This window comes from Salvelinus sp. IW2-2015, linkage group LG30 (assembly GCF_002910315.2).
Source record: "Salvelinus sp. IW2-2015 linkage group LG30, ASM291031v2, whole genome shotgun sequence".
NCBI classification, from domain to species: domain Eukaryota; kingdom Metazoa; phylum Chordata; class Actinopteri; order Salmoniformes; family Salmonidae; genus Salvelinus; species Salvelinus sp. IW2-2015.
In genome coordinates, this window is record NC_036869.1 from 7245053 (window position 1) to 7272050 (window position 26998).

Sequence of the window (26998 nt, forward strand, 5' to 3'; positions counted from 1 at the left end):
TTGGTAAGACATCTTATTACGTGTGAACACTGCCTGGTTGGCTGCCTGGGAATTTCCAATCAGTCTGACGATGACTGAATCACATTTAAATATGGCAGTGATGAATGTCATGAATCTGAATCATATACAGTACCAGTCAAAAATGACTCATTCAAGCGATTTTCTTTATTTTTTATTATTTTCTACATTGTAGAATAATATTGAAGGCATCAAAACTATGACATGACACATATGGAATCATGTAGTAAGCAAAAAAAGTGTTAAACAATATTTGAGATTCTTCAAAGTAGCCAACCTTTGCCTTGATGACAGCTTTATGTATTATTTCTTAAATTGTTAGCCCAGAAAATCTTAAGTGTTATTTACATACAGCCGGGAAGAACTATTGGATATCAGAGCGATGTCAACTTACCAGCACCACGACTTTCCCGAAGCGGATCCTTTTATCGAACCACCCAAGGCATTCAAACTGTTTCCAGAGGCTGACCAAAAACAATGTCGCCGCAGGAGAGGTAGACGGAGCGGCCTTCTGGTCAGACTTTTGAGCATGGCGCTGACAGAGATGGTCGCCTCGCTTCGAGTTCTTAGGAAACTATGCAGAACTTTGTTTTTTATCTATTATTTCTTACATTGTTACACCAGGAAATCTTAAGCCTAATTATATACAGCCGGAAAGAACTATTGGATATAAGAGCAAGGTCAACTTACCAACATTACGACCAGGAATATGACTTTCCCGAAGCGGATCCTCTGTTCGGACCACCACCCAGGACAATGGATCTAATTCCAGTAGTCGACCCAAAACAAAGCAGAAGGGGYAGAYGAAGCGGCCACCTGGCCAGGCTCCGTAGATCTGCACATCGCACACTGCTGCCGAGTATACTACTAGCCAATATYCAGTTTCTCAAYATSAAGGTAGACAAAATTTGAGCAAGGGTTGTCTTCCAGAGAGACATCAGAGATTGTAAAATTCTCTGTTTCACGGAAACATGGCTCTCTCGGGATATGTTGTCGGAATCGGTTCAGCCACTGGGCTTCTCCATGCATCACGCCGACAGAGATAAACATCTCTCTGGGAAAAGAAAGGGCAGGGGTGTATGCTTTATCATTAACGACTCATGGTGTAAATATAACAACATACACRAACTCAAGTCCTTCTGCTCACCCGATCGAGAATTCATTACAATCAAGTGCCGGCCATTTTACCTACCAAGAGAATTCTCGTCAGTTATAGTCACAGCTGTGTACATTATCCCTCAAGCAGACACCAAGATGGCCATCAAGGAACTTCACTGGACTAAGCGCGAACCACTGCTTTTAACCAGGCGCGAACCACTGCTTTTAACCAGCATACCGAAACATACCAAATAAACAGTTAGCTATTCCCTCCGCAAGGCAATCAAACAACTAAGTCCCAGTATAGAGACAAAGTAGAGTCGCAATTCAACAACTCAGACACAAGAGGTATGTGGCAGGGTCTACAGTCAATCACGGATACAAAAAGAAAACCAGCCCCGTCGCGGACCAGATGTCTTGCCTCCAGACAGACTAAATAACTTTTTTGCCGACTTTTGAGGACAATACAGTGCCGACTGACACGGCCCCTACCAAAACCTGCGGGCTCTCCTTCACTACGCCGAGGTGAGTAAACATTAAACGTGTTAACCCTCGCAACGCACCCCAGGCGGCATTCCCCGCCGCGTCCTCAGAGCATGCGCAGACCAGCTGCTGGGTGTTTAAGACATATTCAATCAATCCTTATCCCAGTCTGCTGTTCCCACATGCCTCAAGAAGCCACCATTGTTCCTGTTCCAAAAAAGTAAGGTAACTGAGCTAAACGACTACGCCCCGTAGCACTCACTTCCGTCATCATGAAGTGCTTTGAGAGACAGTCAAGGACCATATCACCTCCACCCTACCTGACACCCTAGACCCGCTCCAATTGCTTACCGACCCAATAGGTCCACAGACGACGCAATCGCAACCACACTCACACCCCCTAAACCCATCTGGACAAGAGGAATACTATGTGAGAAGTCTGTTCATCGACTACACTCAGCATTTAACACCATAGTACCTCCCAACTCGTCATCAAGCTCAGACCCTGGTCTCGACCCGCCCTGTGCAACTGGGTCCTGGACTCCTGACGGCCGCCCCCAGGTGGTGAGGTAGGTAACAACATCTCCACCCCGCTGATCCTCAACACTGGGGCCCCACAGGGTGCGTTCTGACCTCTCCTGTACCCCTGTTCACCCACGACTGCGTGGCCATGCACGCCTCCAACTCAATCATCAAGTGTTGGACGACACCTACATGGTAGCTTGATTACCAACAACGACGAGACGGCCTACAGGAGGAGTGAGGGCCTCGGAGTGTGGTGCAGGAGAATAACTCACACTCAATGTCAACAAAACAAAGGATGATATTGTGGACTTCAGAAACAGCAGAGAGCACCCCTATCCACATCGACGGGACAGTAGTGGAGAAGTGAAAGTTTTAAGTTCCTCGTGCACACATCACGGACAAACTAATTGGTCCACCCACACAGACAGCGTTGTGAAGAAGCGCGCAGCAGCGCCTCTTCAACCTCAGGAGGCTGAAAAATTCGGCTTGTCACCAAAAGCACTCACAACTTCTACAGTTGCACAATCGAGAGCATCCTGTCGGGCTGTATCACCGCCTGGTACGGCAACTGCTCCGCCCACAACCGTAAGGCTCCTCAGAGGTGTGAGGTCTGCACAACGCATCACCGGGGCAAACTACCTGTCCTCCAGAACACCTACACCACCCGATGTCAAGGAAGCCATAAAGATCATCAAGGACAACAACCACCCACCACTGCCTGTTCACCCCGCTATCATCCAGAAGGCGAGGTCAGTACAGGTGCATCAAAGCTGGGACCGAGAGACTGAAAAATAGCTTCTATCTCAAGGCCATCAGACTGTTAAACAGCCATCACTAAAYACAGAGGCTGCTGCCTATATACAGACTTGAAATCATTGGCCAAAAGGATCACTCGTCACTTCATTAATGCCACTTTAATAATGATGTTTACATATCTTGCACTACTCATCCCAGATGTATATACTGTATTTTATACCATCTATTGCATCTGGTCTATGCCGGTCGGTCATGGCCCATCCATATATTTATATGTACATATTCTAATTCCATCCCTTAACTTAGATTTGTGTGTATTAGGTAGTTGTTGTGGAATTGTAAGAGTACTTGTTAGATATTTCTGCAGTGCAAAGTCTTTTTTTAAATTATAAAATAAAAAATAAAAATGTACCCCTTTTTTCGTGGTATCCAATTGGTAGTTACAGTCTTCTTTTTAATACTTCGTTTTTATAGTAGGAACACAAAGAAAGTACAAATAAAGTCAAATAAAAGAACAAAAAAGATCATACCTTCATCATATTAGTTACATTGACATCTTTGAATTASACCATTTCCAAGTACGAAACCCATTTTTCCCAGTATTCCTGACCTCTCTCCTCTTGAGTTCTTAAAGCAAAGGTCATACGCTCCATGTGGTGTATTTCTTTTACAATGTCTATCCATTGTGTCACTGTGGGAGGGTCTTTTTGTAGCCATTTCCTAGTGATAGCCTTTTTACTGGCTGCCAGTAGGACCTTCAAGAGGTACTTTTCTCTATTGTGTAAGTTATCAGGTATTTCACCCAAGTACAAAGAAATGAATGTTTGTTCTATGTAAAATCCCATTATTTTTCCAATGTTAGATCTTATTTCTCCCCAGTAGGTTTAGATTGTGGGGCAAGTCCAAAAGATATGAGAGTGATCCACCCTCAATAGACAGCATTCTTTCCAACAAGGGTGTGGTGAGCCAGTCTGTTTTGATTTCAGTTTAGGTGTTGAAACGTATAACATTCTTCCAACAGAATTCTCTCCATGATCTTGAGTTGGTGGAGCTTTGTTGAGTCTCTAATATGTTCAACCATGTTTCATCAGTTATTTCAATGTTAAGTTCCTCCTCCCATTTATTTTTAATATAGTTTGTAGAATGTTTCTTTGAGGATTGAGTACCCAAGTAGAGATTTGAGATAGTTTTTTTGTTACTCCCCAAGTTGTATGCGTTAGTGAATACTTGGATTAATTTTGGAGGTGCTCGAGGGTCAGTCCCTTTTATCTCCCTTAAGAAATAGTGTCGAACTTGTAGGTATCTGTAAAAGTCTTGTTTATCCAAGCCATGTTTTTTACTTAGGTCCTGGAAGTTATCTAGGTTCCCATTCCTTATAATTGTACTGAATGATGTGATGCCTTTCTGCGTCCATTGTTTAAATCTGCTGTCCTGAGTTGCAGGGATGAAGCTGGGGTCGTATGCGGGCCAACTCAGCGGTTTGACCTCTCTGTCTAAATGATTTTGCTTAACTACCCTAAACCATGTCTTCAGAGAGAAATTAATCCWCWGATTTTGTTTACTGTATATTTCTATTACCATGTCCTTATTTCCCAAAACTGACTGTATGGGTGTCTCTGTCAAAGTAGTCTCCATGTCTTTCAATTTGGATTTGGATTCTGAATTGCACAAACACACCAGAGGTCTCAATTGGGCTGACACATAATAATCTTTTAGGTTTGGTAAGGCCACACCCCCACAGTTTTTTGGTAATTGTAATGTTGTTGGTCTCTTAYTGTTCCAGATAAACCTTGATATYTGTTTATCCCTAAACTGTTTAGGCGGGATTTCTATCAGCAGTGACTGGAACAAATACAGTAACCTCGGCAGGATGTTCATTTTGATTGTTTCAATTCTACTACTAAGATCTAAGGGAAGTGAGTTCCACCTGTCTAGGTCATCATTTATTTTCTTGTTGATGTGATCGTAATTCATGTGATAAAGTTTGGATGTATCTTTTGGTAGATATACTCCAAGATATTTAATGGATGAAGAGGTCCAGTGGAAGTTATACCTACTCTTCAGCTCTTCCTGTGGGGTATAATTATATACTAGGGCTTGGGTCTTGTGTATGTTAAGCACATACCCTGAATATGTTCCAAATGTTTGTAAAACATCCATCAATCTAGGTCCACTTGAGCCTGGGTCTTTAAGGAATAACAGAACGTCATCAGCATACATGCATATCTTATGCATGTATGCTTCTTATTGTTATTCCCTCTAAGGTTGGGTCCTGTCTTATTGCCTGTGCTAATGGTTCGAGGTACAAGGGGAAGAGCATGGGTGAACGATTACAGCCTTGTCTTGCCCCTCGCTCTAATTTTATCATTCGTGACAAATGTTCATTTTTTCCTTTATTCTAGCGGTCGGACACATATACAGTGTTTTAATGCACTCTATCACTTCTTTGTTGAAACCAAATCTTTCCATAACTTGGAATAGGTAATCCCATCCCACTGAATCAAATGCTTTTTCTGCATCTAGACTGATTAATATTGCACTTGTTGTAACGGTTCTCGTCCTCTTCGTCTGAGGAGTAGCAAGGATCGGACCAATACGCAGTGTGGTAAGTGTCCATTTTAATATATAAAACTGAACACTACAAAAATACWAAATAACAAAGTGAATGAAGAAACAAAAATCGAAACAGTCCCGTATGGTACAGACACAGGAAACAGAAAATAATCACCCACAAAACACAAAGGAAAACAGGCTACCTAAATATGGCTCCCAATCAGAGACAACGACTGACACCTGCCTCTGATTGAGAACCATACTAGGCCAAACACATAGAAATAGAACAACAGAACAAAACATAGAAAAACTGACCAAACTAAAATAAAGACATAAAAAAAGAACTAAGGTCAGAACGTGACACTTGTCTTATTCTGAGTAATGTGGTCCATGACATGTAGTGTTCTCCTTATATTGTCCTGTGTCTGCCTATTTTGTATGAAACAAGTTTAATCTCCGTCAATCAATTCTGGGATTATGTTCTCCATTCTTTTGGCTAATATTGATGCATATAGTTTATAATCCGTGTTAAGAATTGCGATAGGTCTATATGAACTGCATTCCTTCTTATCTTTGCTCTCTTTTGGGATTACAGATATGATGGCCTTTCTCCATGACGGTGGGAGACCCCCCTCCCTCAGACTCCAGTTAAAACAGGCCTTAAGTAGAGGTGTTAGTTGTTCTCTGAAGGTCTTGAACCATTCTGAAGGGAAGCCATCAGTGCCTGGAGACTTTTTTACTTTTAGTTGAGATATTGCTTTATTAATTTCTATTAAGTTGAGATATTGCTTTATTAATTTTTAGTCTATCATTTTGCTCTGTCCCAATTGAGGGGAGATCAAGTGAGTTAAAAAAATGCTCTATTGTCTGTGCATCTGCCTTGTACAGATTGCTTGTACAGATTTGTGTAATATGATTCAAATGCATTCTGTATTTCATCTAATTTGCATGTGATCTTCTTTGTTTTGGGGTCTTTTATTTTGAAAATGGTATTCTGTGCTTGTTGTTTCCTGAGTCTCCATGCTAGTAATTTGGTTGTCTTTGAGACTGCTTCATAAAATCGTTGTTTCAGGAACCTGAGCTTTTTCTCTACTTCTTCTCCATAAATCTGGTAAATTTCCTGTTTTACCTTTTGAATCTCTCATAATATAAGAGGATCTTTGTATTGACTATGAGATCGTTCTAAGTTTCTTAGTGTTTCCTGTAATTTCAGCAGTTTCTGTGCTTTAATCTTTTTCTTGAGAGATGATGTGGCTATGATCTTTCCTCTAATAACCGCCTTAGCTGCATCCCACAATGTAGCAGGAAAAACTTCCCCGTTATCGTTATTCTTCAGATAGATGTTCAATTCTGTCTTTATTGATTCTTTGAATGCTGGATCATTCAGCATGCTTGTATTAAGTCTCCATATAGTATTTCTTGGTTTGCTATCAAGGTGTAGAGTAAGGTAAACTCCATTATGATCTGATAAGTCGCTCTGCCCGATCCTACAATCCTTAAGCCTGTGTCTATCTGCACTGTACATGGAAAAATAGTCTAACCTGGAGTATTCAGTGTGGCGGGCTGAGTAAAAAGTATATTCCTTATCGGTCTTGTGGGTGTCACGCCATACATCGAGTAGTCCTAGATCCTGCAATATCCTATTGATCTTTTTAGCAACTAGACTCATTTTCCTATTTTGATTTGTGCTGTCCAATTTTGAGTTTAAAATTGTGTTAAAATCCCCTCCACAGATAAGAGTGCCAGAGGTTTCTGTGGTAATTAAATCAAACACCTTCCTGTAGAAGACCATGTCACTCCCTGGGGGTGCGTATACATTAAATAATGTAACTTCCTTGTTATCCAGTTTACATTTAACAAGTATAAATCTGCCCTCCTTGTCATTTATTTCTGACATAAACTCAAAATTAACTGAATTTGGGATCAAGATTGCAACTCCCCTTCTACCCATTTTGTAAGAAGAAAAAAAAGTATTCCTATATCCCATTTTCTTGAGTTTCTCGTGTTCAGGTGTGGATAAGTGAGTTTCCTGCCAGAATAGTATGTCAACTTTTCTCCCGTTTCATCTTTGCTATTACCTTACTTCTCTTGTTGGCACTCCCCAGTCCGTTTACATTGAGACTTATGACCTTAAATTCCCGATGATGCATCGATATACATTTTTAAAAACTGTGCACCATATCTGCCTGCTTATCTTGAGACTAAAAATGAACGAAAAATCAAGAACGATAATAAAGTAAACCAAAGTGGGAAAATACTTTGGTATTTGGACTGCCATGTCAGAGGACTGTCTCTTGTCTCTGGGGTTTGAGGGGATGATCCTGTCCGCAGGAGGGGCCCCTCGCTCTGATATGAAAATGCGTGACATAGTCACAAACAAGACCTGTTGGAACCAAAAATAATAAGGGCGCCTATTTTGTCAATTATACACATCGGTTAATTACAAGTGTAAACTATATCGGTCATGCGTGCATATCATGAATCCTCCCCTTGATATGCCCTTCTGTCACCCCGTTGTCGATGTGTCATTAATCCTTTGCTAATATATATGTTATTAACGTGATGCTACTTCGTGTGTTCATAGAGAACACAGACTTTTGGCTACTCACCCTTGTTCAGCATTGGGGGAAAATAGGGGAGATATTTTACCTATTGCAATGTCAACCGTAACAACCCAACGTCTTAACGTCTTAACAGCTCGCGGTAACTATTAATTCTGATAACTTCTTGCCGCACGGATCCCTTTAGCGGGATCATTTTCGTAAACAGCCGCTGAATTGCAGAGCGCCAAATTCAAAAATAATACAAAAAATATTTATAATCATGAAATCACGAGTGAAATATACCAAAACACAGCTTAGCTTGTTGTTAATCCACCTATCGTGTCAGATTTWGAAAATATGCTTTACAGCGAAAGCAATCTAAGCGTTTGTGAGTTTATCAATCACTAGACAAAACAGTAAGAACAGCTAGCCCCAAATTAGCATGGTCATGAAAGTCAGAAAAGCAATAAAATTAATCGCTTACCTTTGATAATCTTCGGATGTTTGCACTCACGAGACTCCCAGTTACACAATAAATGTTATTTTTGTTCGATAAAGATTAGTTTTATAACCAAAAACCGCCATTTGGTTTGCGCGTTATGTTCAGAAAACCACAGCCTCGTTCCGGTCCTGAAAGGCAGACGAAAATTCCAAAAAGTATCCGTAATGTTCGAAACATGTCAAACGTTTTTTATTGTCACGACTCCTGCCGAAGGTGGCTCCCCTTCCTGTTCGGGTGGCGCTCGGCGGTCGTCGTCACCGGCCTACTAGCTGCCACTGATCTCTTTTTCCCCTTGTATGTTTATTGGTTTCAACTGTGTGTAATTTAGGTTGATTGGTTGGGCTTTATTTACCAGCCGGCCCGCCTGCTGGTTGTGCGGGATTATTTTCGATGTACATGTTGTACACGGCTGTATGTCACGGTTGTCTGTGTATTTGGGTTTTGCTGGACTGTTTTAAGTCCCCCCGTGTTTGGGGCATTTGTTTTGGTCAGCGTCTGTTCACTATTGTGGTGGAATAAAAGTACGCTACCCTGAACTCTCTGCTTCCTGCGCCTGACTTCTTCCCCACTACACCCCGGGCGTTACATTTATAATCAATCCTCAGGTTGTTTTTAACATACATAATCGTTAATATTTCAACCGGACGGTAACCTATTCAATAAAAGAGAGAAAGAAAATGTCGAGCTACCCCTCTCGCGCGCAGGAACTAATCAAAGGACACCTGACTCGTTTTGATAAATCTTGCTCATTTTTCAAAATAAAAGCCTGAAACTATGTCTAAAGCCTGGTCACAGCCTGAGGAAGCCATTGGAAAAGGAATCTGGTTGTTACCCCTTTAAATGGAGGAGGGGCAGGCAATGAAACAGGGATTTTTYACAAAAAAAAGGCACTTCTGGGTTGGATTTCCTCAGGTTTTCGCCTGCAAAATCAGTTCTGTTATACTCACAGACAATATTTTGACAGTTTTGGAAACTTTGGAGTGTTTTCTATCCTAATCTGTAAATTATATGCATATTCTACGATCTGGGCCTGAGAAATAGTCMGTTTACTTTGGGAACGTTATTTTTCCAAACATAAAAATTCTGCCCCCTAGCTGAAAGAAGTTAAATCTGATTCAGTGTCTTCCATCTTCCCGTTGGAAATGCCTGAGTCTCTCTCGGATGTGAAGGTCCTCTCGCCGAGGTGGTTTCCCTCTTTCTCCATGGCTCTGCTTGTCGATAACGATCCATGGGATCGGTGATGCCGCCTTTCTCCTAGCGGTATACTCCACTGAGATGCCCCTTGACTTCAGATCCTCAGCCACCTCGTCTGCATGCTAGTATGTAACCGGGCCATTTTCCAGAAATACCCGCATTTTTGCAGGGAATGGTGTTTGGAAGCGTATACCCTTTTCTTTAAGTGCTTTCTTAATGGGGGTGTGTTCTTTCCTTCTTTTCAGTATCTCTCCCGCGTAGTCATGATCAAAGAACACTTGTTGGCCTTGGAAGCTAACAGGCTTTTTCCAGGTTGCATGTAAGACTTTCTTTTTGACTGACAATTTTAGGAACCGTACGACTATTGATCTTGGTGGGGTGCCGCTGGGGGGTTTTGGGGCCTGAGCTCGGTGTGCTCTCTCCATTCCCAGGTCCGTGTCGTCTTCAAGTATGTCCTTGAATAGACCCTCCACGAATTTGGGCATAGAGTCCTTTTCTGCGCCCTCTACTACGTTATAAAGTCTAATGTTGTTTCGACGTGAGAAACCTTCGAGTTCTGTCACTTTTGCCTTTAGTGCATGTTGGTTTTTCAGTGACTGTTCAAGTATTTCCTTGACTGCGGAGTTCCATGTGTCCGTTTCCCCAATGCGCTGTTCTGCGTCCCAAATTCTTGTTGATATGCTGTGAAGTTTTCTTCAAGATTTGTTTTCTTCAAGTTTCTGGTTAATGTCCTTGTTGAACTCATTTAGTTATTTTCTTACATCTTCTCAAAGTTCCTCTCGTAAGCCTGTGAGCGCCTCGCGCAATTCCTCCTTTATCACCTCACGAAATGAGGGTTATTTTGCTGCTGCTATCTTATTTGCGCTAGCATTAGCCATCTTGGGTTCATCAACGATTATATCTTCTGCTGTCTTGTTAYGGGCTGTTGTTGTAGCTCCGCGACCATTTTCCTATTTTCCCCTTTTCCATTTTGCGTAAGCTAATAAAATGCTCAGAGTAATTACTTGAAATTAGGGGGGGAAATACCCAACCGCTGTGCTGTACGAAAAACTAGGCTGCCATTTCCTAAGTTGCGTCACCCGACGGTAGTTACAGTCTTGTCTCATCGCTGCAACTCCCATACGAACTCGGGAGAGGCAAAAGTTGAGAGCCACACGTCCTCCGAAACAAAACCCAGCTAAGCCGCAATGCTTCTTGACACAATGCCCGCTGAACCCGGAAGCCAGCCGCACCAATGTGTCGGAGAAAACAACATACACCTGGCGACCATGTCATCGTGCATTGCGCCTAGCCCGCCACAGGAGTTGCTAGAGCACGATAGAACATCCCTGCCGGCCAAACCCTCCCCCGGCTGGCTGCAACAGAGCCTGGACCCGAACCAGGATCTCTAGTGGYACAGGTAGCACTGCGATGCAGTGCCTTAGACCACTGCGCCACTCGGGAGGCCTGTTAAAAGTTCATTTGTGGAATTTCTTTCCTTCTTAATGTATTTGAGCCAATCAGTTGTGTTGTGACAAGGTAGGGGTGGTATACAGAAGACAGCCCTATTTGGTAAAATACCAAAACCATGTTATGGCAAAAACAGCTCAAATAAGAAAGAGAAATGACAATCCATCATTACTTTAAGATATGAAGGTCAGTCAATCCAGAAAATTTGTGCAGTCGCAAAAACCATCAAGCGCTATGATGAAACTGGCTCTCATCAGGACCACCACAGGAAGAGAAGACCCAGAGTTACCTCTTCTGCAGAGGATAAGTTAATTAGAGTTACCAGCTTCAGTAATTGCAGCCCAAATAAACGCTTCACAGAGTTCAAGTAACAGACACATCTCAACATCAACTGTTCAGAGGAGACTGCGTGAATCAGGCCTTCATGGTCGAATTGCTGCAAAGAAACCACTACTATAGGACACCAATAGGAAGAAGAGACTTTCTTCGGTCAAGAAACACAAGCAATGTACATTAGACCAGTGGAAATCTGTCCTTTGGTCTGAAGAGTCCAAATTTGAGATTTTTGGTTCCAACCGCCGTCTTTGTGATACGCAGAGTAGGTGAATGGATGATCTCTGCATGTGTGGTTCCCACCGTGAAGAATGGAGGAGGAGGTGTGATGGTGTGGGGGTGCTTTGTTGGTGACACTGTTGGCGATTTATTTAGAATTCAAGGCACACTTTATCAGCATGGCTACCACAGCATTCTGCAGCGATACGTCATCCCACCTGGTTTGCGCTTAGTGGGACTATCATTTGTTTTTCAACAGGACAATGACCCAACACATCTCCAGGCTGTGTAAGGGCTATTTGACCAAGAAGGAGAGTGATGGAGTACTGCATCAGATGACCTGGCCCCCACAATCACCTGACCTCAACCCAATTTAGATGGTTTGGGATGAGTTGGACCGCAGAGTGAAGGAAATGCAGCCAACAAGTGCTCAGCATATGTGGGAACTCCTTCAAGACTGTTGGAAAAGCATTCCAGGTGAAGCTGGTTGAGAGAATGCCAAGAGTGTGCAAAGTTGTCGTCAAGGCAAAGGGTGGCTACTTTAAAGAATCTAAAATCTAAAATCTATTTTGATTTGCTTCACAATTTTTTTGTTACTACATGATTCCATTTATATTATTTCATAGTTTTGATGTTTTCACTATTATTCTACAATGTAGAAAATAGTAAAAATACAGAAAAACCCTGGAATGAGCCGGTGTGTCCAAACCTTTGACTGGTACTGTAACTATAACAGAGATAAATACCATAGGGGTTGCAGGTAGCCTAGAGGTTAGAGAGGCGAGCCAGCAACCTTGCCAGTTCGAATCCTGGGAAAAATCTGGGAGAAGTGACCTGTACAGCTCGGCTCGGCTCAGTAGTGTGAAAAGCCCTTGAAAAGTAGTCTAAATCCAATCCCAGTCTTTACCCAACGCAATACCTGTGTAGCATAGTTAAACCAGCCTGAATGCTGCACTCACCATTGTTCAGGCTGGTTTGACCACGCTAACAGGTCGTCACTGACTACAGTTAATGCTTAACCAGGCTAGCTCAGTAAAATTTGGTTTGGCTTGGTTCAACTCTGCTCCCCTCTGTAGTCTAAACCCAATCCCAATCTCAACCCAACACCTCCTGACAGTGGCCACTGACCGCGTGAAGTGGTCAATGAGCGTTCCCAGCAGCTCCCCGATGCGGTCCTGGTTGGGGCACAGCTCTCCTCTCTGGATGTAGAGAAGGACATCATCCTGGGAGGAGGTGTGTAGCGCCACCATCTGGTCAACGCCTGCAGTGATGCTCAGGCCTGTCATCTGGGGGATAGACAAACATAGAGGGGTTAGATACACACAGAAACMAACACMCACATACGCATGCTCACACACAGACTCACATGCACACACACACAGGCTCACACATTCATAGTTCCTCCTAAAACAAAACACAGGTTACTCTCTCTATCCATGATGCATTTGTTGTGGTCTCTGTGTGTGTGTGTGTGTGTGTGTGTGTGTGTGTGTGTGTGTGTGTGTGTGTGTGTGTGTGTGTGTGCGTGTGCGTGTGCGTGTGCGTGTGTGCTAGGGGAGATTGGATTATTCCCTTGATGGTTCCCCATGGGGCTCTGGTCAAATGTAGTGCACTTTATAGGGAATAGGGTGCCATTTTGGACGCAGACATAGTCATAGTAGAGAACAGTGTTGAGGTATTACTATTTTGTTGGGCATCATGCTAAATGGGGCAGACATACTACCTGTCACAACATACATGCATCACACAGAGCAGTAGAAAGAGATTCTCTGTTGAATCCTGTCTTCCACTTCCTCTTACAAAGGAAAAGTCTAAACGGGATCCTTGGGACGACCCAACTCTGATGTCACCCCATTGAAGTTGACATTTAAAATGGTTAAGTAAGGGTTAAAGATATGGTTAGGCTTAGGTAAGGCTTATGGTTAAGGTTAGGGTTAGGGTAGGGACGTCACAAGGATACCAGATAGCACTGACCCATTTACAATGCGTGAGCTCTAGTACGTTACCATGGGGAACTACATTGTAATGTCGTGAGTCAGACAGTTAGTTGTGAGCTACTCGCACCATAAACACAACTTTGTGTCCTGTCATTCATACATTCTAAATAAAACTCAGTTGAAAGTGATTTATAGTACTAAGCCATACTCTATAGCTATCCTATAGGTTAATGGGGTAGTGATATTGCTTTGGATAACTTTACAGCTCTACTGTTTCTCCCCCATGGCATGGTTGTGTTCTATCCTAACTGATGTCCAGCTGTGTTGTACCTCATTAATAAGTAATACTGTGTAATTAACTGCCTGATCTGTTACCTAAACCTACAGTCTGTTCTATTACATGCACAGCCTCCAGGCCAAAACACACTGTGTGTGTACACACACAGACACATTGTGCGTATTGTGAGTAGTGTGGTGGTCTATTGTACAGTACAGTACCTGACTGACTGTCATTGAGACTGTCCCAGCCACACACGTCATGTCCCACATGGAGCTCTCTCTCTCTTTATTTGTTTCTCTCTCCCTGTCACTCCATTTCTCATTCTCTCCCTCTCCCTCTCCCTCTCTCTTTCTCTATGTCTTTCACGGTCACTTTTTTCTCTCCCTTGGTCTCGGTCTCAGTCTCTCTCTCTCTCTCTCTCGCTCTCTTTCTCTCTCCCTCCCTCTCTATTCCAGGCTCCTCCTTATCCTTGTGAGCACGCGCCCCAGAGAGATCCCTGATCCAATTTCTCAGATCAGCGCCTGAAATGAGACGGGCCCGCCCCACACTGCAGTGCCGCATTTTGTGACCGAAGACACACACTCACACATACACACAGAAAACACACACACGTCCCTCCTTTGTGCAGCACAGTACCGCTCCTCAGCCTTTCTCCCATCTGTCCCCCTCTCCCTCCTTCCCTCTCTCCCTTCCTACTTCGCTCACTCCCTCCCTCTCTCATCTGTCCCCCTCTCCCTCCTTCCCTCTCTCCCTTCCTACTTCGCTCACTCTCTCCCTCTCTCATCTGACCTGGGTCACTTTAACTCACACATACAGACAGAGGGCACAACCATTGTTCATATCTGCATCCTAAATGGCACACTGTGTATGGAATAGGGTGCCATTTGGGACGCCTCTCATGTTCTAAAGTAATACCAAGGCAATGGATATAAGAGGGTGTAAAGTGGGAACTCAAGGGAAGGACTAGAGAGCGTATGTGCATTGACACATTGGGAAAGTTTACAGAGCCAGTTTGAAATTAATTTGAGCCAGTTTGCTACAGCAGGAAAATAATCCTACAGCAAGAGGAAATTAGAATTATTATGTGGATTATAATTAATTGCCATTTGTTGTAGGGGTTGATACATTTTTTGTTAGGGCAAATAAAGTCTGGCATTTTAAAGTGGAAATTACAAACTTTAGAAGCCTTTTTAAACCTTGAATAATACGTTTGCATTTCCTGCTGTGCAGAACAATTATCAGCAACAAAAGAGTGATCAAATGAAGTATACGTGTGGTTGTATGACTAAAGTGTGTGTGTGTGTGTGTGTGTGTGTTGTTGCTGTTGTTGTGTAAATGTGTGTGTGTGTGTGTGTGTGTGTGTGTGTGTGTGTGTGTGTGTGTGTGTGTGTGTGTGTGTGTGTGTGTGTGTGTGTGTGTGTGTGTGTGTGTGTGTGTGTGTGTGGTGTGTGTGTGTAGAAGTTCTTCTGAGCCAGTACTCACACTCTCTAGAGGCAGTCTTTTCAACACCTTGAACTGTTTTTTGGGGTCCAGTTTGTAATATGTTTTTCCGTAATAAACAAGGCTCGGTCTGTGCTTTTATTGAACCGATTCACCTGAGAGAGACGAAGAGATAGAGAGAGAGAGCAAAAGAGAGAGAGAGACAGACAGATATAGACAGAGAGAGCAATAAAGAGAGAAAGAGAGTGAGAGGGGGAGCAAGATAGAGAGGGTGGGGTAGAACAAGGGAACAAGAGGAGATATCAAACACATTCAAGCACATTCTACATTTCTTTTCTATGTTCTATTCTGTTCTACATCTTCAGAATATATCAGGAGATTAAACCAGACAAAACAGAATCCAGGACAGATATGTCAGGAAAAAATATCTATTGAAGATGATGAGTTTATAGTTTATATAATTTCATGCATTCTCGACACACCTATCCAACAAGGATGGTAATTAAATAGTCATAATAACTAGGTTGGATGTGGGGCCATGTCTTCTGAAAAATGGTTTATCTCATAGCCTGATAAGGAGGTCAAGTGGTCAGTACCCACTACTGCTGTGGTATGTCCAGTGGATATGTACTGGCAGGTTTACTATATTGTACTGTGTCTGGAACTGAGCCTATATCTAAAGTTAAAGTGCTAAAGACAGACACAGACAGACAGACAGACAGACAGACAGACAGAACAGACAGACAGACAACAGACAGACAGACAGACAGACAGACAGACAGACAGACAGACAGACAGACAGACAGACAGACAGACAGACAGGACAGACAGACAGACAGACAGACAGACAGACAGACAGACAGACAGACAGACAGACAGACAGACAGACAGACAGACAGACAGACAGACAGACGACAGACGACGACAGACAGACAGACGACAGACAGACAACAGACAGACAGACAGACAGACAGACAGACAGACAGACAGACAGACAGACAGACAGAGAGTGAGAGAGAGAGAGAGAGAGAGTCACAGAGAGACACAGAACAACAACGAGAGAGAGAAAGACACTCTTTGTGGCAGTACAGTAGGCTATGGTACTGTAACACACCTTCCTACAGAACCCTGAGAAGAGGACCTGGTTGTACTGGTCTTTGTTTCTCAGCTCTTTGGAGATCCGTAGGAAGTTAGAGCTGGTCTGAGGGCAGTCCCTCACCTGCAATCAAAGAGACACATTACAAAGGCACACATTAGGCATGCATCCCAAATTACACCTTATTCGCTATATAGTGCTTTTGACCGGGGCCCATTCCCTATTCTCTTTAAAGTGGACTACTTTTGACCAGGCACCCAATGGCACCCTATTCGCTATATAGTGCACTACTTTTGACCATAGAGCTCATCTAGGGAACAGGGTGCCATTTGGGATGCAAACAATATTACACCAGCCTGATCCACCATCCTGATTGCTGCGCTCTTGTTTCATATGTTGAGATCAGGATGGTGGAACAAGGCTAATATTACACGACACCGTTAGCCTTCTGCCACCATCTACAGTGCTACCAGCTAGGACAGCATCTCCTCATTAGTCATAACACTGTTTATAACCTCCTCTTTCAAGCTTGTATCACTGATATTCTGAGACCAGCAAAAACCACATCCTGAGGGACATGATATTAGACACTGACTTTGAGGAGCATTTAGAGATGGGTCATGGCTTTTATGGCAGTGTAGTTGTATTGTAACTTAACATAGCTTTTCCACATCTACTGCCCTGCCTAAAGGGAATTTATTTAGGAATTTGAAGAACAGCAATATGTAAAAATGATGTCCCAATCTACACTTTTTATCCGGGCTCATTGGGCTCTGGTGAAAAATAGTGCACTATGTAGGGAAAATAGTGTCATTTGGGACGCAATCCACAGACCACTCGAGGACTAACTAACTGACTGATTTATTGAGTGATTAATATGATACCTAGAGGGCCCTTCATGGCTCTACAGACCAAACGCCATTGGATTAACCCGTTAGCGAGGCGTGAGTGAGACCCATTAAAATGAGACGGATTGTGGCTGCCTTTGACTTAAGCAGTCAAATTGAGTCACATGGCAACTGCAAGCCATGTAGTTTATCACAATAATTCCTTCATGGGATGGATGACCACTCGGGAGCCCCACTCGGAAGAGGCGTCACTACAGTCCCTGGTTCGATTCCAGGCTGTATCACATCCGGCCGTGATTGGGTGTCCCATAGGGCAGCGCACAATTGGCCCAGCGTCGTCCGGGTTTGGCTGGTGTAGGCCGTCATTGTAAATAAGAATTTGTTTTTAACTGACTTGCCTAGTTAAATAAAGGTTAAATAAAAAAATGTAAATAATGCTTCCTCAATGATGTCATTGTATTTTCAGGAACCCCATCTCCCCATGTACTAGTCAGGGTGAGTGGGGAGAGTCTATTCACCTTATTTATGAACATGGAAACAAAACAATGTCCAAAACGTTCTGTTTTGTGGAGGACTTCCGTTGACAATGAGGTGAATATGGACACGCCAGGTGCCCACATTGATAATGTACAGTACGTCGTGCAGCTGAGTGTTGAGTGGAGAGCAACGGATTGGATTCAGTCAGTTGTCCTGATGATGAGCCCTTCCCAGCTAGCTAGTTTATGCTGGCTATCTGGCAACAACAGCAGAATGGCGCTAGTTAAAACTTGTAAAGGAAAGTGATGTTTCTTTCAATGGGCCAGGGAGAAATAACTTGCAGTATTGGACACCATCTAGATGTCACCATGACATGCCAATTAGCTAACGTAATGACAAGCAAATGACCAGTACAACGGTGTTGTATCGAGGTGATTCCCAATTCCCACTGTTGCTTCCCACYGGGCAGCTGTATCACATGTTGCTGGCGGTAGCTACGTGGCCAATTTGTTCCATCCCGCTTAATTATATTTCGAGTAGGATAGCTCTCACTCGCGGACTGCCGAGCACCGCTGTCCTGCAATAAGGAGAGGGAAGTAGCGAAGTAGCTCCATTTATCCCCATTCGTCATACATTTTGGGCACCAGGCATCCATATATCCTCTCCCGGGTGAGTGTGTGTATGATGTTGTATTGGTGTTTCAATGTACAGTGCCGTCTAGAGTTCTTTTACAGAACTGTACTTGGGGCCAACACATGGGGACAGAATATGAACGTTGCAGGAAGCTGTTGTTAAAGTTGCCTTCTCCATCTTCCGTGACACAGATACTACTTTCATTTTCACATTTTACTATTTGTTGAAATACTATAAACAAGGTATGATGATAGGAAGACATGTGAGTATGTTAGCCAACTGTTGAATTACAATTCAAACCCTTGCCCCTATTCTCTGGCCACTCCTGTAGATATGAAAGAATTGGATAGGTGGAAGCAATATGCTGGAAGGAGGAGCTAGGAGGTCATTTGACATACAGCTAACGTGTTGTGACTCACGTTAGACAGGTAGTCCCTCTCCCAGGGTCGGCCACAGCCCCAGTCCTTCCTCTCCCCACTCAGAGCCCCCAGAGCAGCCACCTTGGCCCTCACCTCCCCCATGTCAGACGGAGGGATGTTCTTCACTATCTGCCTGGCACGCCACCTGGGAACAAGCATGTATAACAGAGAATACATTAAAGACGTTGCAGAAAAAAGTGCTGTCATTCATTCGTAACCCCACTCTGTCAGATAAGATAAAAAATAACCTGTGTATAGGCCTGAAATGAACAGTAACTACATTTTATAGTGAAGAAAGAACATGTGCCGTGCCGTTCTGCCCACTAAGATAATTACAGACTTCCTTACTGTAGTTACCAAAATATACACTACCGTTCAAACGTTTGGGGTCACTTAGAAATGTCCTTGTTTTTGAAAGAAAAGCAACAAAAAAAAGTCCATTAAAATAACATCAAATTGATCAGAAATACAGTGTAGACATTGTTAATTTTGTAAATGACTATTGTAGCTGGAAACAGCAGATTGTTTTATGGAATATCTACATAGGCATACAGAGGCCCATTATCAGCAACCATCACTCCTGTGTTCCAATGGCACAGTGTGTTAGCTAGAGGTGACTCCGGGATGCTGGCCTTCTAGGCAGAGTTGCAAAGAAAATGCCATATCTCAGACTGGCCAAAAATAAAATATTAAGATGGGCAAAAGAACACAGACACTGGACAGAGGCATCCCGGAGTCGCCTCTTCACTGTAGACGTTGAGACTGGTGTTTTGCAGGTACTATTTAATGAAGCTGTCAGTTGAGGACTTGTGAGGCGTCTGTTTCTCAAACTAGATACTCTAATGTACTTGTCCTCTTGCTCAGTTGTGCACCGGGGCCTCCCACTCCTCTTTCTATTCTGGTTAGAGCCAGTTAGCGCTCTTCTGTGAAGGGAGTAGAACACAGCATTGTACGAGATCTTCAGTTTCTTGGCAATTTCTCGGATGGAATATTCTTCATTTCTCAGAACAAGAATAGACTGATGAGTTTCAGAAGAAAGTTGTTTGTTTCTGGCCATTTTGAGCCTGTAATCGAACCTACAAATGCTGATGCTCCAGATACTCAACTAGTCTGAAGAAGGACAGTTTTATTGCTTCTTTAATCAGAACAGTTGTCAGCTGTGCTAACATAATTGCAAAAGGGTTTTCTAATGATCAATTAGCCTTTTAAAATGATAAACTTGGATTAGCTAACACAACATGCCATTGGAACACAGGAGTGATGGATGCTGATAATGGGCCTCTGTACGCCTATGTAGATATTCCATAAAAAATCTGCCGTTTCCAGCTACAATTGTCATTTATAACATTAACAATGTCTGCACTGTATTTCCGATCAATTTTATGTTATTTTAATGGACAAAATATAGCTTTTCTTTCAAAAACAAGGACATTTCTAAGTGACCCCAGACATATATATACCAATGACTATATATAAACGAACAAAGCCATTGATCACGTGACACCATTCATTCTTATTTTAAGACTCAATAGCGCATTGAAGGCAAATGAAGTCGGAGTCTCATGGAGACATCCAGAAAGTGACGTTGCAGGCTAGCTCCGTGCTTCCCCCTCCCATTGAGTAACTCCAAATTAAAGGCAGACCGAGGTACTGCAGCCTGCCATTAGCAACTAAAAGATCCTTAAAATATCTTCTGTGTATGATTGAAAAATAATCGGTTCAAGGACATACATCTGGTGTATTAGAAGCAATTATTGGTACCATGATTGTCTTCTAAACATATTTTTATTTACATGAAGATTGCCAGTTTTCCATTCACTATAATGGAGGATGGTGTTTTCTACTAACAATGCCTGCAGTACGGCGGTCGGCCTTGAACTTCGTGGCTTCAATGAGAGGGGGTAGTCGTTTTCCCCTGATATAAATGCATGCACATTCTATTTCTCGTTGTGGTAACTATGGGGGCTGACTGACCTGCGATGCAGCTGTTGAGTGATGCTGTCGAACTGTGCGAGGGCTGCCGGCGGCGTGGGCCACTCCACGCTCTTCCCATAGTCAGCCATGTTGCGTACGTTGGTGAAACGTCGTTCTACCTCCCAGAAGTGGGCCTTGACCTTGTAGCGCTTGTAGCAGCCCATGATGGCATAGATGGCACGCATACGCTGGCACCTCATCCTCGCCAGTGCCCCGCGCCATACCTAGGTGTGAGAGGGTGGGAGGGAGAGAGAGAGCGAAAGAGAGAGTGAGGGATGGAGAAAGTGAGAGAGTGAGAGTGGGAGAGAGATGGAGCACAGCAAATTCTCCAGTGTTAAATCCATACTGTCAGTGTTGTTCCAGTGTCTATACGGGTCCACACTTTTCAGTGGGCACTCAATTTTTTATTTATTTTATTTATTTAACCTTTATTTAACCAGGTAGGCAAATTGAGAACACGTTCTCATTTACAATTGCGACCTGGCCAAGATAAAGCAAAGCAGTTCGACACATACAACAACACATAGTTACACATGGAGTAAAACAAACATATAGTCAATAATACAGTGAAAAAAAATATATATATAAGTCTATATACAATGTGAGCAAGTGAGGTGAGATAAGGGAGGTGAAGGCAAACAAATATATGTATAAATAAATAAAAATATAAAAGGCCATGGAGGCGAAGTGAGTACAACACAGCAAGTAAAATAAAAACTAAAAAAAACAATGGAATGGTTGGTTTGCAGTGGAAGAAAATGCAAAGTAGAGACAGAAATAATGGGGTGCAAAGGAGCAAAATAAATTAATAAATAAATACAGTAGGTAAAGAGGTAGTTGTTTGGGCTAAATTGTAGATGGGTTATGTACAGGTGCAGTAATCTATGAGCTGCTCTGACAGCTGGTGCTTAAAGCTAGTGAGGGAGATAGGTGTTTCCAGTTTCAGAGATTTTTGTAGTTCGTTCCAGTCATTGGCAGCAGAGAACTGGAAGGAGAGGCGTCCAAAGGAAGAATTGGTTTTGGGGGTGACTAGAGAGATATACCTGCTGGAGCGCGTGCTACAGGTAGGTGCTGCTATGGTGACCAGCGAGCTGAGATAAGGGGGGACTTTACCTAGCAGGGTCTTGTAGATGACCTGGAACCAGTGGGTTTGGCGACGAGTATGAAGCGAGGGCCAGCCAACGAGAGTGTACAGGTCGCAGTGGTGGGTAGTATATGGGGCTTTGGAGTAATTGAAGTAGCAAGTTAGGAAAATACTAATAAAATGTGAAACAAAGGAGGAAGAAGAAGAAAGAAGGGTGACAGGTAGACTAGTTGTCAAATCAAAGTCTGCAAAGCAAATTTGCCAGTGTTAATTTTTCAGTGTAACATTTCTAGTGTTGATTTAGGTGTTAAATTCACTCTGTAAGAGTGAAATTGACACCCAGTGGTGTAAATGAAACCCCAGTGTTGGTGTTAATAACCAGAGTTATTGTTTTACACTTTGGAGAGTAAAACAGTCCCATAAAAACCAGACCCATCCTTATCATATTTCCCAGAATGCTCTATTGTAAAATATATTCTTTAGGATTGTTTTTAATGTCTCTGTTTTTGCATGTACATTGATTGATTAATCTTATGCTACAAAAGGATAAATAACATACATTTTTCTAAACTAATCCAATCAGTTGGTTAGATTTATTGCACCCATTACTGAAATGGTTGTTCCAGTTTAAACGGTTTAAGTAGTCTTCTTATCAACTTTCCTAACCTTGGCATTCATTCTGAATGCAGGTTGCAGGTGAATAAAAATCCCAACTGCTGGATATCATAACTCTGTCTGAAATCCAATATGAATTACACATCACTTTACAAACCAGCATAATGTGACAAGGAATTTCCTAACAGCACTGTGTGAGGATTAAACTTGGCCATCAAAGTAAAGCCTAATGATATAAGTATTGTATTGTCATAGAGTTCAATTTTAATGATAACATTTGCCTAGGTACTCACTTAATGAAAGCCACAGGTCTTTAAAATGAAAGAATTCAATAACCATATCTCTGTCAATAACAGATACAGTCATGGATGATAACTCTACAATTCACTCGAAAAGAAAAGGCACCCTGGGAAATGTGCAAATCAGGCTTTAGACCAGACAGTGTTAAAACAACACCCCAAAATGATTTACTGTAACACGACAGGTGTTAATTTCTTACACTGAGAAAGTGTAACAGCATTAGCACTAAGCAAAGTGAGTCCAGTTTACTCTAAATCAAGTGTTATGTTTTACACTGTAAGTGTTGCGTATCACTCTACAGTAGAGCTATGCAAACATCACAATCAAGTTAATATGAACACTTTAAAAGTTAAATGAGGAACACTGCAACAGAGTTAAATCTTTAATTCTTTCAAAGGTGTTATTTTAACACCAGTTCAGCAGGGCTCACATGTTCACTGAAAATAGTGTACATTTAACACTTTCTGAGTTAAATGTACACCATTGATTTTTCTGTGTGGGACAAATCAAAGTCTGTCCAGAGACTGTCTGGGTTAGACTCCTGCTGAGTTCCAAACAAAGTTCTGTACCAGTTAGAGAGGCTTAGCTGCAGATAGATTCATCCGGGTTACGTCCCAAATTGCAACATATTCCCTATATAGTGCATTACTTTTCACCAGAGCCCATACGGTGTAGTGCACTATATAGGGAATAGGGTGTTATTTGGGACGCAATCCCTGAATTGGGTCAGAGAGAAAAGCAGGTCATTTAATTCACAATCACAGAGCAAGAAGAAGAGAATAATTAATGAAATGTAATGTAACGATGGCTCTGATCGCATTCATTATCCCAATTATTGTTATCAGAGCGATCTCCACTTGACTCAGCAGATGAATCACACTGAGTTTAATATAACACATCCCAAATGGCACCCAATTCCCTATTTTGTTCCAATGGCGCTGGTAAAAAAAAGTAGTGCACTACAAAGGTAGATAATGCCATTTGGGACTCAAGCTGTGACTGGGAGCCAGATCATCATCAAGCTGGAGACAAATTAAAAGCTTTTCTTTTAAAGGGGCAATCTGCAGTTGCAACATCCATTTTTGGACTTGTAAATTAATGATATGTACCCATTGATTCTTTAAGAATATAACTTATAAATACCGAATTAGCTTAGTTCAACTGTCGTACCCCATCAGAACCTAAAATATGAAATAAGTTTGTTTTACTCTGTTTGCAAAACATTTTTTACATGTAAGAAAAAATATCGTTCATGGTCAGTCCTTGCATCCATAGGTCTTTCTATGAATTTGAGAGTGGTTACATTTCTACCGCCCCATCCCTCAGCTTTTTACTGAAACAGTGGCTTTATTATTGTTTCAACTGCGGATTGCCCCTTTAAATGCAGAGGTCTTGATAAGATGTGGATGCTGCTGTGTGATTCACATTCTGACACGCAAGCTGTCAATGGGGTTTTAATTAGGACTAGCTGTCAATGCCATGGGTCCTTGGACAATTAAATGCATCTCTGTCTGTTTTCATACATACATGAATAATTTGGTCTATGAAAGTAACAGGAAATTCAGGATAAATGCCATAGAATTATGTGTGGAGTATCTGAAAGCAGGGGTTTGTTCAGTAAAACCAAACAGGAGAAAATTTACATTTGGCAAGACAGATATATACCATTTTCTCCCCATTGATTGAACACAACCCAGTTTGTAAACTTTTACTGTCTGTACAGCCTCCGGCCACTAGGGGTCCCTACCTTCTGTAGGAACAGCACCAGGATGGGGATGAGCGCAGCTCTCTCCTGCTCCAGCGTGAAAAGGGACCGAGGTGTTCGCACAAACAGCTTGGTGTGTCCATACGCCACGTCGTCCTGAAAACCGTGCTGCGTAACGATAGCCTCCACTGCCTCCCTGTCTGTCTCCATCAGGTGATTGGGCCAGGTGTACTCACACGTCATCTTATACCTACAGTACACACAGGAGGAAAGACGAAGAGTTCAAGATACAGGCAGTTGTGCTAAACATGACAATGAGTGACAAGGAGTTGGTATGATAGAACAAACAGAGTTGCATTGAGGCTAGGATTAGACATTGGACAGATTTAAATTCCTCTGTTATACACATGGTTGAACACAGTCATATAAAGCTTGTTATTCACATGAATACTGTGGCAGAATGTTTTTAAAATCATGGACATTGACTCTGAGAAATGCTGAGAAATGACTAATTCTTAATGTAAAGCTTTCGCCCCAATGACGTTAGACCTCAGGGTGTGCATGACCTCTGACCTCTGTAGGAAGCGTGCGTAGGGCTGGCGGTAGGCGAACCCTGCCCTCCGCACCCTGACATTCTCCAGCAGGCCCAGGTAGGCCACCTGGTGTTGGCATCGGGCGTCGTCAAACAGCACGGGAGACTTCATCTCATTGGGCTTGATGCAGCGCACATAGTATGGCTCCTACAATACAATACACAAAGTCATTAACAGCATAGTTATATACTGTGTAGTACAGTCTCACATAGTACCTCTCCTGTAATACACAGAATAATACATAGTCAATAAGTATGGCTCCTAGAATACAACACACAGAATCCTCTAATATAATACTGTAATACTGCAATACACAACAGTCGTATACTGTGCAGTAACACATAGTATGGCTCTTACAATACAGCGAACACAGTCACAGTCCAACAGGATACAATACACTGTCATAGATGCAGTAGAGGTCAATGGAATGCAGACCGCGGGGGATAGAAGAAGAAGATAGAATTGCCGCACATTCAACAAATCTGATCTAACAAAGTGGATATTCGTCAAATCCATCATGATTGATGTACTGTAACAGGCCCACAATGTGGTTACTGAAGTCCGATTTAGAGATTTTGGGCTGTTTTCGCTGCATAACATTTAGAAGTTGTCCCTGTTCGTGTTATGAAGAAGTGACTGCTAAATGCTAACTCTTGTTCGTATAAGTTGGTAGCATAGCTAGCATACAGAAACCAGTGGTGGTAGTCTAAGTTGTTTTTAACTGCAATGCAGTTGCTTGRTGACGATGACATGAACATGTATTGTGGTTGACATCCATACAATCATTATACTCAGATTCTTACCTCAACATAGTGTGAAATACACATATAAACAATAGCTTAAATATTAGTAGTAGGCAAATGTTGCTTGAGGGCAACGAGGAGATTCAGGATCTTCACGGCCCTTTCCCCTACGCATTTACATGGCATTTCCATTGTTTTGGTCGAGTTCCATTGACCTCTTTACCGCATCTATGTAGTGTATAGGAGATACTGTAACCACATAGTACCGCTCTCACAATACAAACAGTAGTATCACATAGTACAGCTCCTGTAATAGACAGCATAACCTATACTGGTCATAATAGTAGTAAGAGTCCAAAAGCAATATAGTGACAAACATTAGAAATACTTATTTTTCCCAAGTTTGCTCTRTAGACAACTTGGCATGGACCAGACTGTACAGAACTCAGTGGAACATAGCCATCCCAAAGAGGACTGAATCTGCCTTGTGCAATCATGCAGAAATACATCCAAGCCGATTAGAATATCAATGCATCGTTAAAGTCTAGCTCGGCCAAACTCACAGAGCGTCTGTCCTACAGAAAGAGACTATTAAACTCTTAAAACGGCATAATACTAAAGTTTTTAAAGTGCACAGATAGTGGCAGCATGCCAATTAGTAACCTATTTCCTATAAATGTAGGGAATAGGGTGCCATTTGGGACACAAAACAGTGTGTCATTGTGCTACCTCTGTGTGCCAGACAGGAGCTTGTTGGGACACATTAAGGGACACATATTCTTGTCAAGGGAATGGGCATGTGTTTGTTCCAAATGGCACCCTATTTCCATTGAAGAACACTCCTTTTGACCAAGGCTCATAGTTCACTATATAGGGAATTTGGGATGCAGACATGCATTGTTCTTAGTGTTCTGTGGTCTGTCTCTCATTCACTGCCCCCTGCAGGATGAATACAGTGAAACAGAGCACACACACACGCACACACGCACACACACACTCACACCAGCACAACAATTTTAGCTCAGTTCATCAGACTTGAGAAAGGAGGCAGTTAGACTGGGAAGGGTAGAACGAGGAGAGGAGAGGCGGTAGGTCAGATTGGGTACAGGTGTCCCCCTGGGACTAACAATCAGGGCATCCAGTCCTTCAACATGACCTAAAAACTGTCCCCAATGTGTCCG

General features: G+C 42.5%; 1 pseudogene; it reads right to left on the minus strand.

The window, feature by feature from the left end:
* The window catches only part of LOC111954799 (unconventional myosin-Ig-like), an 81289-nt pseudogene that overhangs the window by 25108 nt on the left and 29183 nt on the right, over positions 1-26998 (minus strand).